Source organism: Pteronotus mesoamericanus, unplaced genomic scaffold, assembly GCF_021234165.1.
Source record: "Pteronotus mesoamericanus isolate MK-2021 breed Mesoamerican mustached bat unplaced genomic scaffold, CSHL_Meso_final scaffold_85, whole genome shotgun sequence".
Taxonomy (NCBI): domain Eukaryota; kingdom Metazoa; phylum Chordata; class Mammalia; order Chiroptera; family Mormoopidae; genus Pteronotus; species Pteronotus mesoamericanus.
Window position 1 is genome coordinate 20,107,935 of NW_026555329.1, and position 13,849 is coordinate 20,121,783.

Here is a 13,849-nt window from a genome sequence, read left to right on the forward strand (position 1 = left end):
TTATATGTGCCTATTTTGATCTCTATGGCTTTATTTTAGAAGGTATGTGGAGAAACATGAAATTTAAGTAGCCCATCTCACTTGCAAATGGGAAAAGAAAGTCTCTTAATGATTCCCTTTATTTTATTTTTTTAACCCTTATAATAAGCTGATGAAATAGGTATTTTTAGTCCCATTTTGTAGGAAGAACTGAAAGTTTATTTTACCTGAAATACTTCCTTGGAAAATTAGATCGAGTCAGGGTTAAGGTCATATTTCACTCTATAGTTCTTAACTATAGTACTATACTACTGAGGTAATAGCTTTGTGCCTAAGAGTGTAAGGTGCTGGGGTCAGATTGCCCAAGTTAAAGTCTTGACTCTACCATATGCTCGCTGTGACCTTCAGCAATTTATAGAACCTAGAGAGCTTAGAGTTATCCGTCCATAAAATAAGGATGGGATAGTACTTTTCCGTATAGAAATATCTTCATACTGGATAAAAATAATCCATGTAAAGTTCACAGAACATATTAGTACTTAATATGTATTATTTATATTAATTCTTAAGGAATATTACATTAGTTGAGGTTTTTGGTGTTTTCAAGTATCTTTACAGTGTGATGGTTTCTAAATTTTTGAGCACATAAAAACAACAACGTTAAGTATTTGGTTGCAGACTTATTGAGGACAAACTCAAAACAAATTTCATTTTGCCCAACTTTTACTCTCCACATGAACTGGCAATAGCTAGTCTCATTTTAGACTTCCTCTAGGAGATAACTCTTGCTAATATCTTCAACATTGAAGGTCTAACTGCACTCTGGGCACAGTAGGGTGCTGCTGCTCTAGTCCTCTGTTCATGGAACAATTTCCCTAAAGCATTCTTGGGAAATCAGATTAGACCCAATCATTTTTAGTACAATCAGGTAGCTGAATTATAAATTTTTCCACTGAAAATAATCATGTAAAGAAAACAAATATATATATCATAATAGTTCACACTAGAGGTATATATTTCAAACAAATATTCCTGAGTGAAGCTCAAAAAAGTATTTTAATGAAGCTGACCAATTGGCATCTTACATGATACTGAAATAGTTGCTGCTGAGAAAAAAGGATATGATTGTTTATTTCAATAGTTTATATCCTGATGTCTTCTGAAATAAATTTGAGAAACTAAAAAATTATATATTTCCAAAAATATTTCAAAAAGTAGAATTATTACAGAGTCTTTCCTCTGGAACAAACCATTTGAGTCATCAGATGCCAGTTAAGAACCTCCTTGAAATGATATCTAACATTTCTTCTATTATAAAACATGACATTTCTACCCATAAACTAGCAAACTGTGCCATCAAGGTTACAAAAAAAAGTTAGAATTTATTTTTAAAATGGTAAAATGGAACCTAGTGCTCACTCTCTCTGGGATTCTATGCTTTAATATAATCTTATATCCACTTAAGAACTGCTGAAAACTTGGCAGGGCAGAAAAGATTTGATATTCTATTATCTTGTAAGTCTGTAGTATTTGTGAGGTTGCCTAGTCTAAAAAAAATCATATGTATTTCAAATATAAGAACTATTCAGAGTCTTAAGCAGTAATGTGTTTTTCAGACTCATTTTTCAGGGAAAATATCCCTCTTCAAGTGAAGGTAGAAGTTTCACAGTGAATCAGAGAAAATGTTCTTACTTAGCCTTACATCCAGGGAGAAAATTAAATTATATTCTTCATCCTCCCATTCCTACCATGCATTGTAGGATTGTGGTTTACAGAATTGTTGAGATTTCTGGACTATTATTAATAATTATAGATTAGTGTGATGCTATTTGTACTTAATTATTTCCTGACCTCCCCCCATCTCTGCATATTTAGGAATACATATACATCAAAGTAATAACTACCTGCCAAGATATGTCACTCTAAGTGAAGAGTAGAGTGAGGTGGAGGATTGTGGGGTCATTTTGGTTAACCTTCTATTTTCTACCAATGGTAAGAAATAACAGAGAGATGAGGTAAAACAGGGGGCCTGGGAGGTTGGCGTGATGCAGTGAAACATCCACATCCTCTCTCCATGGAGTGACATAGCTTCTATCCTCTCAGTTTAGCTCTTCTTCAGTCACATACTCTCTAGCATCTTCAATCTGTAAATGGCTTTATGGACAACAGTTCAGAAATAAGGCACGAGTATCTAATATATTCAAAAGCCTCACAGCTGTTTCTGTCATGCCGCCGCTACTGAGAGCCATCGAAGCAGAGAGAAGGACTTGATGAACGCACCGACCTCTTACAATTCTAAGATCGGTGGACATGATGGAAATTGCACTTGACAGGGCTTCAAGAGACCCCATTTAATTTCTTGACAATATGTAAAATTGGTTTAAAGTGAAGGGCACTTCTGTATAGTAAATGTTTGAAGATACATGTTGGACATATCAAGTCACTGACAAGAGATGGACTCTAACCTTTTCCAAATTTTAGTTTAAATCTGAGTGCTGTTAGCATAAGTGTGAAAGACAGATAACAAGGCTGGTTTGAATTGCTTTGTATTGTTTGTTGTCTAGTGTGATCTATATGGATATTGTGATAGAATTTTTCATAACACTAATTCAGCACTAAAGTATGTTTCTAAAAAATAATAAGAAAATGGCAGCCAAATTAAAAATGTAGATGTAATTTAGCATTAAATTTGTTTTCATATGTACATATATGTAATACATATGATTATATTTGTGTTATAAGAAGAAAGACCTATTTTTAAAGGCACCATTACCAGTTCAGCAACAAATAGTTAGTGGGGTAAATGATACTAGAAAAACAAAAATGAATGAGATTTTTCTTGTCATCAAAAAGTATGCCTTATTTCTGGGAAGATTTAAAAAAGTAATCTAAATGTTCCCAGCCTTGCAAAACTGTGCCTAAAAAGAGTTTAATTTATTTTTTTTATAGAGATGATTGTGACCTACTGTGTGAAAATAGCCCCCTCAATGTAGCCCAGTTTTGGGAGAGTTTCCAAGCCACACATTGTGCTGGAGCAAATCTCTCAGTTTATGTTATTCTCTCTCTGTCCTGTCATGAGGTTGGTTAACCTTCATAAGGCTGGCACTCTGAGAGCACTGGCACTGCTCAAAGTCAAGTCAGTGTTCGCTGATCACCTTTTTCCTTCATAAAATATCAATCTCCCCAACTTTAATTCAAGGATGATGATCAAATTGGAATTGTTCTATATTGTGAAGGAGACAAATATTCACTCTCTCTCTTTCTCTCTCTCTTTCTGTATAAATATATACACATATATGCTTGTATACATATGTACCCATGTATAATGGGTACACATTATACATATAATTTCTATATATAGTTTCTATGTAAGTATATACAAAGTATATGTATATGAATAAAGAAATAAATATAGTTTATATGTAAAATTAAAATGTATGTTATATATCTAGTTTCTACATATATTTTTTTCTAGTATACTGGGGACTAAGAGGTGCAGGGCATTAAGACATATGGTGATTGCTCTCAAGGAGATCATAGGTCATGAAAGGTTTGGAGATAAACACAAACGTCTGTGATATCAATAGAAATAATTCTCTGTGTAAGAAATGCAAAGAAAATTATACAGAGGTCAGAATCAGGAGAAATTACTTATGGTTGAAAGACTCATAGATAAAATGACACTATGATTTATCATCTGAACTTGCACATTTTTAAGAATGAAAGGGGGATCAATTGACGATTATGCCAGGACGACAGGTGTTAACCAGGATTGTTGCCGGCAAACCAGGACATGAATCACCTTGGAGGGAAAGTCTTACAGAGAGACAGCATTTCATCTAAGAATTGAAAGATGGCTCTGAGCTGGACAAATAGAAATAGGGTGAGGGTCCTATGGAAACAATGTCACAGATATGATTTTTAAAATATAGATTAAAAAAATAAAGATGATACATTCTATATGCTGAAGGAATTAGTAAATGTAGGTGCTGTTTCAGGATCCTGGAAGGAATAAATTGGCATGATCAAACAGGGTAATTTAATAAAGTGACTATTTACAGAATTACATGAAGATTTGAAATCTACATTGGATAATCATGTTTCCCATGCCAGGACCAGTTGTGAGCTGTTTCTACCCTCTAAGCTTGGTGTGATGAAGGGAATTGGGAGCTTCTGGCACCTGACGAGGGCTGCCTGACAGGAGCTGTGGCTTTTAATGAGGGCCACAGCCAATTTTCAGTGACTTGGAATAAAAAGGATGATGGTAGAATAAATACCCTGAATTACTTCCTTTCTATCCACTGATCTCTTGCTTTTACTTACCACTGGACAAAACTAAATAAGAACCAGCAGGAAAGAGAACTGTTAAAGCCATACTGGTCAGATTCCAGGTAGAGAGGCGTGGGGAATGGATTTGAAGGCTCAAAGAGAATATATCCAAAACAAAGGTCATAGCTGGGAACCAGTTCAATAACCAAGAGGTTAAAAATTAATTATGGACATGAATAGATCTATGAGTGGATGAAAGGAAAAATAGAACTGAAGTTTGAGAAAGATCAGAAGCTTTTGGGATCACTGGAGAATGTTGACAATGAACACATTTCTCCTGCTCTGCTCTACCTCTCTAGGATCTGAAATGGCTTTTATGGTATAATGTTTTTGCATCTTTTTTTACTTGCAATGGTGACTTTAATCATTACTATTTCAAATATTTTTGTGTGACTCCTTTATATGTATGTGTGTATATATATGCATATCCATGTATGAGAATGTATATAAAACAAAAGCACCTTCTAATATGCAAAGTTTTAAAGACCTTATACTGAGAAGGAATCAAAGATCATTCCTCCTCAAAACCCATTGCTCAAAAGACCTGAAAGAACTGTCAACTAGAGCAACTTGAAAAGTTCCTATAAACCTGTAAGTCTTAAAGATGAAATGTCCCTTGACCAATGCATTTCATTCTCGGTATTATTTTGTGGCTTCAACACTAGTGTGATTAAAACAATTTTAATAAGTAGGCTAGATTTTTTACTTATTTACCTTTGCAATGATTCTGCACAGCTGTTATTCATCCTTGCCTGTATTATCTTTTTCTCTTACTATTTCTAGTATGTTAGGTCTACCCCAGTGTTCCAGTTTGGTGACTGGAACCTTGCTAACATATATTAGACTTTCTTGAGCCAAAGTTTTTGTTGCTAATGCTAAGTATCCCTTAGGTTTTTTATCTATTTTTGATATCCATTTCATGTTAGTATAACCTGTTTTTAATGTAATTTCTCATTCCTATCCTCCAGTAATAATGACTCAATTGGATTATCATCTATTCTATGATTCCTATTTAAATTCTTGCACTAATCAAAGTCTGGACTTCATCAGCATCTGTATATGCAATAGCTTTAGTTCTAGAATCCTGCTCTTCTCAGGTGCCAAAGTGCACTACAGTTACCTGAACCATATCTTCCTTCTCCACCACCCCCATGAAATAATGCTGGCAAAATGCACCATGAAGTACCTAAATGTATACTCCAATGCATACTTCTCTGTTCTTATCCTATTTGTACATTTGCTCCTTGTAATACGGTTTTTTTCCTTAAAATATCTCCTTTCATTTCTGAAATACCAATCTCTGTTAGTTCTCCTCTAAATTTCTGATTCTTCCTTCTCTGTTTTGCTGACTCCTCTTGTTCTGCAATGTCCGATTGTCTCCAAAATGGTTACCAATGACTCTTGATTCTGGAATTTACACTCTTGTGTTGACCTTCCATATTTCATAAGGCTGACCTTTGTAATCACCTCCACAGGATATTGCAGGAATGATCACATGTGACTTTTGAGGTTGTCATTTATATGACATTGTAGTTTAGACCCAATTCTCTAGGATCACTTGCTTTGGGGAAGCTACCTATCACATTTGGAGGACACTCAAAATGCCCTTAGGAGACAGACTTCCAATTGGCAAGGCACCTAGGTCTCTCATCAGAGTCAGCTCAAAGCAGCAGCCGAGAGTGTGGAACAGTCTCATTGGACTATAGAGACAAACACTGGATTTCAGGTTACCAAGATGGTCATAACTTGAAAGGCCAAGCAGGGGTGTCCAAACTTTTGGTGTCCCTGGGCCACACTGGAAGAAGAGTGGCCTTGGGCTACACATTAAATACATTGTGACATATAATCACAAGAAAAATCTCATAATGTTTTAAGTATATTTATAATTTTGTGTTGGGCTGCATTCATAGCCATCCTGGCACACATGTGGCCCACGGGGCCACAGGTTAGACACCCCTGAAAGAAACTATAAATAATGAACTTAGAATTCCCCTTAGAACATTTGCTGACTTTTAGACTGAAGGTATAGAATGTGAGTCTCATAAAAATACAAAACATCATGCAGTCATGAAAAGAAGCTAAAAAGCTAAGTAGAGTTTTCATTAATCTCAGTCCTGAGAAAACGAAAACTGAAAAAAACATGGTATAAATATACCAGTTTACTTATTGAAGGAGATCTTGGTTGCTTCCAGGCTTTGGTAATTATGAATAAAGCTGCCTGCCATAAACATTCATATACAAGTCTTTAAATCAAATGGGTGAAACCTCAGAGAATAATTGTTAGATTATATAGTAAGACTATGTTTAGCTTTGTAGGAAATTGTCAAACTGTCTTTACCAAAATGGCTGTACCATTTTTCAATCCTATGAGCAGTGAATGAGTTTATTTTGCTCTATATCCTCACTAACAATTTCTGTCAGTTTTTCAGACTTTAGCCAACCTAAAAGGTGTAGTGGTCTGTCATTGTTGTATTAATATGCAATTTCCTAATGACAAATAATGTTGAGCCTATTTCTATATACTTATTTACCAATAGCATATTTTTTTCTGGTGAGGTGTCTGTTGAAATACTTATCCCATTTTAAGTTAGGTTGTTAACTCAGTAAGAAACTGTTGACTTTTTAGAATTCTTCACACATTTTGGATTCAATTCCTTTATCAGATACATGTTTTGCAAATATTTTCTCCCTGCCCATGGCTTATCTTTTCATTTTCTTCTTATTGCATTTCACAGAGTAGTTTTTAATAAAGTCTAATTTATCAATTTTTCTTTGATAAAAGACATGTGACAATGTTTTGGGTGTCATATCTATAAGTTCATGGGCAAATCCATAGATATTATCCTATTTTCTTCTAGATTTATAAGATTTCAGAAGTTCCCTTTTACTTCCTATTTAGATCTGTGATCTACTTTTTGATCTAATTTTGTGAAAGATGTAAGGCCTGAGTCTAGATTTTTTTTTGCATATGGACATCCAGCTGTTGAAAAAACAGTCCTTTTATGTTGAGTGCTTCTTACTACCCTAACAGAGATTAGTTGACAGTATTAGCATTGGTCTATTTCTATTAAATTAATCTACTACCTATTTGTTTTGCCTTTAGCGTGCTGTGTTGATTACTGTAGTTTCACATTTAGCCTTGATGTCAATTAGTGTCAGTTCTTCAGCTTTGTTGTTCTTCAGCATTATGTTGGCTCTTCTGGTCTTTTGCCTTTTCATATAATCTTTAGAATTTGTTGATATACACAAGATGGTTTGCTGGAATGTTTTTTTAGGATTGCATTGAATACTTCAAAATGGAAGTACTGACATATTAACAATATTGGGTCTTCTATAAACACAGACTATGTCTCCATTTATTTACATACATTTTTATTTCCTTCAGAATATTGACTTTTTAACAATAATAAAAATGATTTCAAAATATGGCTCTTGGAAAACTACTAAAAGTAGAAAATTTGTTTAATCTGATAAAGTCCATCAGCAAAAAATATAGGAAACATCATATTTAATAGTGAAATGTTGATACTGAAATATATTACATTGAAATATAAAGATTTCCCTCTAATATTGGCAAACAATAATGTCCTCTATTACCACCTTCCTAAACATTTTATTGGATGTCCCAGCAAGTTCAGTAAGGATGGAGGGAATAAAAGATATAAGAATAATAAACATATAAATACAACCATGAAAAACAATATAATTGTCCATAGAAACCTGAAAAAAATGCAAAGTTTCTATTAGAATTAATAAGAAAAATTCAGCAAGGTCACTGGATACAAGGCCAATTTTAAGAATTGAGAGTCAATATTGCAAAGATGTCAATTTCCTCTTTCCTAAATGATATATTGAGTCAATGTAATATATAATCACAATAAGAATTTTAGAAATTTGATAAGTTGATTCTGGATATATGTGTCAAGTGAAGACCAGGCAGAGTTAAGAACAGAGTCAGAAGACATATTACCAGGTATCAAAATCATTATGAAAGTAGTATAGTTTGGGAGAGAATATAGGCTATAGCATAAAATAGAAAGTCCAGAAACAGAACCATATGTATGCACTATGCATACCACATATATGTGATCAACTGATTTATGATAAAGAAGCCATTAAAATTCAATGGGAAAACTACAGTGTTTTCAATAAATGGCTCTGGGTCAAATATATATCCATATGGAAGAAAATGAACCTGATCTTTACCTCTTATTTATACAAAAAGTAATTTCAAGATGATTAGTCTACCTTAGTAAGTAACATAAAATCTTTATAATTTTTCAGTACTCAATAACATTGTTAAATAAGACACAAAGATAAATAGCTTGAGGATAGATGTATTCTCAAGACAGAAAGAGAGAAAGGTGATAAGTTAATGACAGTTAAGTAAATATGTAGAAACCTTAATATATAAATAGATGAGCGGGTAGGTGTATGCACCTGTGTGTATGTGTGTGTATTTGTATATTCTGGGAGCACTCACATGAAAACTGTTAACAACAATGAACTTTGCGAAGGGTCTGAAGGTAAGTGAAACTGGTGGGGGTTAGAGAGAGTCTTTAATGTATACATCTTGACCTGTTTCCATTTTCTAAGGGTACATTTAAAAATATCAGTAAAATATCATAAAATTATGAGCAAGTTTAAATTTTTTGGTTTACATTTCATTGAATAAAAATAAAATACCACATGATCTCACCTATAAGTGGACCCTAACCAACAATACAAAGATTCAAGGAAAATAAGACCAGCAACACTGAAAGGAAAAGAAATCAACAGAGACAAGAGGGAAGGAGGGGGGGCGGGGAAAAGGAAGGGAAGGGGAAAGTCAAGGAACATATAGCAGGACTCATAGACAAAACCAAAGGGGAAGAGCTGAGAGAGGGAAGGAGGGAGGGGGCAAGGGAAAGTGGTGGGGGGTAGGCAGAGACAAATGTATTTGAAAAAAATAAATTAAAATAAAATTTAAAAAAAAATAAATATTATTTTAATATAAATCAATAAAATGTTTAATAAAGAAAAAATGGTTATGTCTCTTCCTTATTAAAACCCTCATTGACCCCTTATTCTAAAATAAAATGTCCTAAGGCCATTCAAAGCATGAAAGAGTCCCTGGAAAAAAAGACCCTCATTATATGGACTTTGTCTACATATCCAGCCATTTTCATATTTCTTCATCAATACCTTATGCTAGATTGTACTGAATCCTCTGTGGCTCTCCAATAACATCATGTGGCCTCTTAAGCCTGTGACTTTCCAAATGCACAGAGATTCCTCTGCTGGGAATGCCTGTTATCTCCTTTTCTGCCTGTAATTTTTTTATTATTTTATTTTTTAATTAATTTATGTATTTTTATTGCATTTTTTCATTACCATTTAGTCCCCTTATACCCCTTCCCCACCATCACCACACTGTTGTCCATGTCCATGGGTCTTATTTCCTTTTTGCTCAATCCTTCCACCTCCTCCCCTCCTCCTACTTAGCTGTTCTTTTAAAACTCAGCTCAGACATTAAGTCCTTCAGAAAAGTTAATTACTCTTTCTTTGGTATTCCAATTGCACTCTGTATATACTTGGTTTTGTTTTTCCTGTTTTATCATCTTTGAAATGCTTTGTTTACTTTTTTATCTCCAACCTTAGAAAGTGAACTCCCTATGGGCCAAGTTTTCTGCATTTATCTCTGTATTCACAGTACCTGACATGACACAGCTAAGCAAGGATTCCATTAATGGATTGAATTAATGAGTTAAAAGTCTCTGGTCCAACAAAGAAAAAAATGATACTGTGATCACATGTGCACATAGAGGCTATTTTAAAAAAAAACCTACAGATGTTTAGTCACACTTAAGCTGGACACCTGTAGAAGTATTTGTCCTTATCAGATGACAAATTCTGATTTCATTCTCTTTCAAAGAAATGGCATTTGATTGTTGAATTGATTGATGCAGTTTGCTACAACTTGTGTTTGAGTGGAAGAAAGTTCTTAGGTATACTGGATATTTCTGGGTTGCCTAGCAACAGAATTTAACCTTCAATATTGGCTACTTCTCTTAGTGGTTATGGAAGAACATCTCATCAGTCCAGTCAAATTGTCTCTGATCAGCATTTTCAGAGTCTAATTTTTTTAAGTGGTTAGAAAGAACTGAAAGTGGTTAGAGAGAACTGAATGTACTATATCAGAATAATTTGAGCCAGAATGATTTGAAAAATCTAGAGACAGGATGGTCTGAAGTCCTAAAATTTCTATGAGCAGAAATATTCTCTATACGATATTCATGCTGCCATATCCAAGGGAAAATAGGCCTTACTAACCAAGTAGCATATTACAAAAAACAAACAAAAAAACCCCACTATCTAAAAAGGCTTAATTTTCAAAACACTGGACAAATTCAATGGGATTCCTGTAGTAATACATTTCTCTCAAAATAAAACCAAATTGATCTTTGATTTTTATTAAATTGTGATTTAAAATGAAACAATGCCAAGAAATGACTTGATGGTTTTATAAACATTAAGAAAAGTTGTAGACATGTATTTTCTTTTTTCCCCATAATATCTAACTTGGGAGATTTTGTAGCTCTGCTAATGTTAAATCAATATATGAATGTTTGGATACTAACACCTTTAGAGAAAGGAAATAACCAGTAATATATGGCATCATATTTATTTTACCAGTACATAAACCTGAATGGTTCATTATTTCAATTTTCACTCATCCATTTAACAAATATTTAGTAAGCCTTTACTTTATTCCAAGTAGAGCACCAGATGCCAGGGACACAATGAGGAGAAAACAGGCAAGTCTACGCCCTTTCACAACGGCTAGACACCCGGAGAATCTGCGTCGTCACTTCATCTCTGCAGAACAGATTATCTGCTTCTTAGTCTACAACTTGGAAGTTTCTCTGCTCAAAGGCCAAACGATACTGTACTGTCTGGAACTCTAGTTCCAAAATCCAGGAGAGCTACCCTGATTCGTCTAGCTCAGCCATTTGCCCACTCAGCACCAGCCACAGGCAGCAGAAGGAAGGGGGCTGTAGTGGAAGCACAGCGCGGAGGGTAGGCCCCATGTGTGAACGGTCTCGATGAAGTGCCTGACTTTGGAAGACACCTTTAAAATACCTCTACAAACATACAGATCTAGAGGGTGTTTCTTTTATGGGTTGATACATCCCGAAGAACATGTTTGGAAGAATAACTTAAAAAAATGTCAGAATACCCACGTTCTCTTCCTTCCAGCAATCACTTGCTTCTCCATGAGTCTGGGCAGGTGACTTGAAGAATACAAATAATTTAGCCTATGGAAGGGACCTCATCTATCATGTATTTGTCATCCCCCCGCTTATATTATTGTTACATAAATATTTAAAAGTGCTGAAGTATTTTGCATGTGAATAAAATACTCTTTTGACCCCACATTCAACGGTTCCAAACTCTTTCCTCTACTTCACAGTGACCTTTGCACTTAGTTCTTCATCTCCCGCTCACTTTTCAACCCACTCCCATCTGTCCTCTCCTCCCAAAACTGCCCTAAAACTGCTCTTCCCAAAGATGTGACTACACAGTTCGTGATAAGTATTAAGAAAAATTTTGCCCTTATCTCACCTGACCTATCAGAAAGATTTGGCTTCTTTACTATTCCCTCCATGAAACAATTATTTCTGCAACTTGTATGACATCACATTCTCCTAGGTAGCAAGAATAAGATTATGGTTATGAAGCAGCACGTTGGAGAGAAGGGAAGGGTCTCCTGGCTCTTAGTGGGGGTTGGGGAGAGGAAGGGGAGAGAAATGACTTACCTATAGGCTCTATGTGATGTGAGGAGAGTAAATTGATGGAAAGTCTCTTCAGCAACACAATGTGAAGTGGCTGGATAACCCTTCCCCAGGTGTCAAGGATCTCAGAACAATCCTGTTTTGTCCAAGCCATTTTGCTCAAGACAGGGAGCCTCTTCTGCTGAAGGTAGCAGGTAAGAATGCGGAAACCACGATGCAGGAACAGGTGATTCAGTGTATTCTCATCCTCCTAACCTCCAATATGGCATGTGGTGATCAGGGGGTGCCAGTGTACTGGCTGAGATTTCTACTGCCAGCCGGGATATTCAAAGGCATGTGGGATACCCAGTAACTATGGGCCCTGATACAACGTATCATTTAGTTTACTATTAGCCAGAGAGCTGCATGAGTTTTTAGAATACCTAAGACAAAAAATACCACATAAAACTGAATTGCTTTGATCTTTCCTATGGATATGAATCAAGAGGAGTACATTAATAGCCACAAACCACATGCCAGAGTCTGTGTAGTTCACTTTTAGCAGATAAGCCAAGGCATCTGTGATGGGGACTGCCATCTGGCCACTGCAGTACACTGTCATCTATCCTAATCCCTATTTCCTCCCTTGGGGCCAGTCTGGTGGCTTAAATAGGAATAGACAGAGAACACCAGCCTGCATCCTTCAACTCTTTAATGTTGTCATTAATGCCAATATTGCTTCTGATTTTCTATCTTGATTGGCAGGGAGACAATTTCTACTTAGTCCTTCCCACCACAGTTGCCCTTACACTGCACTTCAGAGAAACAATGTGAGAGTTTGAAAAGTGGTTAAGTACATCTATCCTTAGTACGCATTTAATGAAAAGGGAACTTTACCTGTGGGCATATGCAACAATATCTCATCTTATTCCAGTGCCACATGCCTCTTGCTTCCCAATGGGGCTTTCCTGTTTACACTTGTATGCAAGGTATCACAGGATCCAGTTAGTGCTCAGCTGTATGCAAAATGTAGGAGTGTGGGGGAGTTAATACTCAATGGGCATAAACTTTGACTGGTGGGAGATAGTGTCAGGTACTTCCTTCTCAAATTCTCCTCCTTGCAATGTTTTGGAGACAGAAGCTTCATAGAGCTTCACTGAAGATAATTCACAAAACGTTTTGTTATAAAACTGTTACTAGCTCATTAACTATTCCCTGATATTTATTCTCCCTCTTTTTCTCCCTTATTTTTTCACTAGTTCTTCCTTTCTTGCTTAAATTCTCTGATAAAGTGTTAGTATATAAGTATTTATTTCTATTTTGTTTTCTAAGTAACCAGGTTAAGATGTTTATAAAACGAGGACAATAAAAATCCTTGCCTTAGAGGGTTATTACTAGCACTAAAGGAGAATATTCAGGAAAAGTGCTTAGCTTAGCATTAAGTTGGCCAAAAAGTTTGTTCCTTTTTTCCTCCTGTAAGATGGCTCTATTAGTGCTCAGTTGTTTTAACTGCATTGAAAACAGTTTGTTAGATTATGACAGCTGTCATATCAGTGTTCATTTAAAATAAAACATCAAGTTTGTTGAATTTTTGTGTAGCCATTTTAATATTGATTATGGAAGAAAATACACAACATTTTCAGCATATTGTGCTTTATTATTTCAAGAAAGGTAAAAATGCAACTGAAATGCCAAAAAAGATTAGTACAGTGTATGGTGAAGGTGCTGTGACTGACCAAATGTGTCAAAAGTGGTTTGAGAAGTTTCATGCTAGGGGTTTCCTGTTG